The sequence below is a fragment of the Babylonia areolata genome, chromosome 7, assembly GCF_041734735.1.
Source record: "Babylonia areolata isolate BAREFJ2019XMU chromosome 7, ASM4173473v1, whole genome shotgun sequence".
NCBI classification, from domain to species: Eukaryota; Metazoa; Mollusca; class Gastropoda; order Neogastropoda; family Buccinidae; genus Babylonia; species Babylonia areolata.
The window spans coordinates 34,864,468-34,869,213 of record NC_134882.1 but is presented as its reverse complement, the minus strand read 5'-3'; the positions used below and the strand labels follow the sequence as shown (position 1 = coordinate 34,869,213).

The window sequence follows — 4,746 nt, the reverse complement described above, 5'->3', positions numbered from 1 at the left end:
ACAAAGGCGTCCAGGAGTCATGACCTGGGTGTGGCCCAGCCCCCTTAGAGTGTAAGGAGTTAAGGGCCGAAACACTTGATTGAGAGGGGCTTCTTCTCTGAAGACCTTGTACTGTCCAGCTGTGCCCAAAGTTTCTTGTCACAACAACAACAACAACAATAATGATAATAATAATAAGATGAAAACAGCGATTACTTGAAAATTCGAAGACACGAAGGGTTAAGGAGCGTAAGAATGAAAAAAGAAAAAAAAATTGCCAACAGCACCCGGTGTTCCCAGGCGGTCACCCATCCAAGTACTAACCGGGCCCAACGTTGCTTAACGACGGTGATCGGACGAGAACCGGTGTTTTCAACGTGGTATGGCCGTTGGCGTACGTGTAAAGAAATTTGACGATCTTCTTCTTCTTCCACTTGACGACCAATGTCAGTATTCTGATGAAACTGTCGTGTTGTGGGAGGTTGCTGTGTGCGCTATTCAGCTAGGCTACCGAGGGATGTGCTATCAACTGATACTAGTGATAGGGGAGATGGGGCATCCACTGGTATGTTCGCATCTCCAGCTAGACCGTAGCGGTGGACTTGCTAGCAGGTGTGTGTGTGTGTGTGTGTGTGTGTGTGTGTGTGTGTGTGTGTGTGTGTGTGTGTGTGTGTGGCGGGGGAGGGGGTGGGCGGGGGGCGGGAGGGGGGGTGCGGGGGGTTAAGGGGGGCTACTAAACAGAGGTGTTGGAGGGTAGTGTGGGTGGGTGGGAGAGAGTCTACTCTGTTGTGTCACAGGCAGGAGGCGAGTCTGGACTTGAAGCAGTCCAGCGACTCTGCTGTGACAACCTCCTGGGACAGTGTATTCCATTCCGGGATGGTACGGGGGAAGAAAGACATCTGTCTGTACCGCGTCCTGCAGGCAGGGATGTCATAGTTACAGGTGGTTTTTTTTTCTGGAACTCAGCCTACTGTGATGATGTTGGCAGGCAGACTGAGTTGATGGAGATGAGACCATGGTGGAACTTGTAGAACATCTCCAGGCGAGATTTATTTCGCCTTACTTGTAGGGGGTACCGGTTGAGGGAGCTAAGGATGGAGTTGACAAGACGTCTGTCGATGTCGGTTTGTGACCCGTCTTGCTGCTCGGCGCTGGACCTTTTCGATGGCCTGAATGTCACTGGCTGTATAGGGATCCCACACAGACGCAGCATACTCAAGGATAGGTCGAACAAAGGTTTTGCACGCAGTTTCGTTTGTCTTCTTGTTTCCTATCTTCAGGTTGCGCCAAAGAAAGCCAAAGGTCTTGTTGGCTTTGTTGGTTGTGGAACTGATGTGAGATCTCCAGCATATGTCATCTTGGATGTTCACACCAAGACATTTTGTGGTGTTGACGTTTTCCAGCGGATGGCCATGGAGTTTGTAGTTTGGTGCGAACTTTTTCCTCTTTCTGCTGACACTCAAGGTGGAACACTTTTGCGGGTGGAATTGCATGGCTCACTGTTTCTCCCAGGTGGAAAGGGAAACTAGGTCTTCTTGGAGTGTGTGCTGGTCAGCTTCCTTCTTGATTATTTTGTTGCACATGGCGTCATTTGCAAATTATCTGGCCTTAGATTTGATGGACTGTGGGAGGTCAGTGATGTAGAGAAGGAAGAGACAAGGGCCGACGACCGAGCCCTGGGGAACACCTCAGTTGACTTGAATATATTCTGAGGTAGCTCCCTCCACCACAACTGCTTGCTGCATGTCCTCGATACAATGTTTTATCCAGGTGTTGAGCTGACCTCTAATTCCATAGCGCTGTAATTTAAGTAGAAGCAGGACGTGGCATGTAGCATTCTGTGACCAAGCGATCGCCCTTTTCTCTTTCTTTCGTCTATCCTGTTTAGACAAATCAATGAATAACTTGAATATTAATCACAATATGACACAAAGTATCATATCTTCTCAGATCACCACTGGCAGTCTATATCTCCTTCCCCACTGTTTGAAGCACATGGCAGTCTATATCTCCTTCCCCACTGTTTGAAGCACATGGCAGTCTATATCTCCTTCCCCACTGTTTGAAGCACATGGCAGTCTATATCTCCTTCCCCACTGTTTGAAGCACATAGCAGTCTATATCTCCTTCCCCTCTGTTTGAAGCACATGGCAGTCTATATCTCCTTCCCCACTGTTTGAAGCACATGGCAGTCTATATCTCCTTCCCCACTGTTTGAAGCACATAGCAGTCTATATCTCCTTCCCCTCTGTTTGAAGCACATGGCAGTCTATGTCTCTTTCCCCTCTGTTTGAAGCACATAGCAGTCTATATCTCCTTCCCCTTTGTTTGAAGCACATAGCAGTCTATGTCTCCTTCCCCACTGTTTGAAGCACATAGCAGTCTATATCTCCTTCCCCACTGTTTGAAGCACATAGCAGTCTATATCTCCTTCCCCACTGTTTGAAGCACATGGCAAAATAGAAACAGAGGGCCAGGAGACGTCGAGTGGGGAATGGATGACCGCCTGGGAACACCGGGTGCTGTTGGCATTCTTTTTAAATGTTTACTCTCCCCAGCCCTTCGTTTCTTCGTATTTTAATCGCTTTCTTCATATCATCATAATTATTATTATTATTATTATTATTATTATTATTAGTAGTAGTAGTAGTAGTAGTAGCAGCAGCAGCAGTAGTAGTATGCACAATATTTAGAACTGACTCACAATTACTTGTTATCGTATCTTACTGCTTATTTCGTTTTCACTTTCTTGTCTAAGGATGCTCTGCTAAGTGATCATCGCATTCATCTATTCATTTGTCTTTTAGAATTTTTGATTTTCTTTTTTTTTCTTTTTTTCTTTTTTTCTTTATTTATTTTTTTTATTTTTTATTTTTTTTTACTGAGATATGAAGTAGCTGTGTGCATGAATATCGATTTGTGGGGTCCAGAACTCAAGTTGTTTGGTTCTAGGTTTTATAAAGAAATAACGAGAGAATGTGAAAATATCTAAACTGAAGATCAGCAGTAATCCTTGTTCACTCTTTTGCCCGTATTTTATTTCGATCTATGAAAGGTGAATATAGCAGACATCATTTACCCGAAAGTCTCGGCCCTTTAACAATAATGGGTGAGGTGAAGACGGCTATCACTCAGGGGGAAAAACTGCTTCTAAACTGCGATCATATCTTGTGAAGAGTTATGTCTCTTTGACTTGCTGGGTCGCTCCGTCCAGTAGTTTCGACAATGTTTGGTCTCATCAAATAGATATTTACGTGTCTCTCTGTCTGTCTGACTTGCTGTCTGTCTTTTTGTCCGTGAATACCTGTGCATGGACATGGGTAGAAGACATAGACTGTGTCGTGATCTGAGAAGATTTGGCAGTGTTTGATAATTTCATTATTTGTCGAAAGACGATCGTTGATCGCGATATGCTTTGGCATCAGTTCTTTTTACATTTTTACTCTCCCTAACCCTTCGTTTCTTCGTATTTTGATCGCTTTTTTCATCTCATTATTGCTATAATGATTATTCTTATCATCATTATTATCCCCTCTAGTCACTAAAAAAAAAAAAAGAAAAAAAAGAAGAAGAAAAAAAAAAAGTCACCTGTGCTGGTCAGGCAATCAGGCTAGCGTGAGCGAAGGAACCAGGGCTCAACTTCTGGAGACGTTTTCCCTTGCAACACCTGTGGGAAGTGCTGCTCATCCAGAATCGGCCTCTTCTCCCATATGAGGACACACACCGACAGATAAGCCTGCCTGCCTACTCATCCGTCGGTCCGACGGGAGACTCCATTATTATTTATATTATCATTATGCACAATATTCAGAACTCACATTTACTTGTTATCATGTCTAACGGCGTATTTTCCTCTTACTGACTTGTCTCAGAATGCTCTGCTAAGTGGTCATCGTATTCAATGCATCTATTCCGGCATGTGCCTTTTTAACTTATTTTTTAATGCATATATATTTTTAAAGAAATGAAGTAGATATGTGCATGAATATCTCTTTCTAGAGTGTCTAGAACTAACGTTGTTTGGTTCTTGATTTTATAAAGAAATACTGAACGAGATAATGTGAAAATCTCTAAACTGATGATGTTTAAAAGTTGGCCAACTCAGTAAAATTGTGTGCATGGGTAACACACTGCTGTCACTAATAGGCATGCGTATGACAGACATTAAATCAGCCTGTAAATCTTTTGCATGTATTTTATTTTGATCCTTGAAAGGTAAATATAGCAGACATCACAGTCATTCCCGAAATGGGTGAGATGAAGACGGCTGTCATTCAGGGGAATAAAATGCTTCTAAACTACGATTATATCTTGTGAAGAGAGAGTTATGTCTCTTTGACTTGCTGGGTCGCTCGATCCGGCAGTTCCGAAAATGTTTGGTCTCGTCGACCACCGGAGATATTTACGAGTCTCTTTGTCTGTCTGTCTGTGTGTTTGGCTTGCTGTCTGTCTTTTCTGTTCGTGAATACCCGTGCGTGGACACGGGTAGAAGACGTAGACTGTGTGGTGATCTGATGAGATTTTGACACTTTATGGGCAATATCCACATTATTCCCCTCAAAACGGAATGAATAGTGTTCACAAGGCGTGGACATTCACTCTGCCGCTCAGACGGAGGAGTGTGGTTGAAGAAATATGGATATTACCACTTTATGTCGAATCATAATTAGTGTTTTATAATTTCATTATTTGTCGAAAGACGAGAGACGGAAAAGGCGATCGCTGTTCACCATATGATCATCAATTATTGAATTTCCGTATATCAAT

The 4,746-nt window shown here is 43.3% G+C and overlaps 1 non-coding gene across 1 annotated transcript; it reads right to left on the bottom strand.

Moving 5' to 3' along the window:
• Positions 1–254: 254 nt before the first annotated feature.
• On the bottom strand, positions 255–373 carry LOC143284363 (5S ribosomal RNA). The gene has a single exon (XR_013055518.1). It is a non-coding gene; the product is annotated as a 5S ribosomal RNA (ribosomal RNA).
• Between the last annotated feature and the right edge of the window lie 4,373 nt (positions 374–4,746).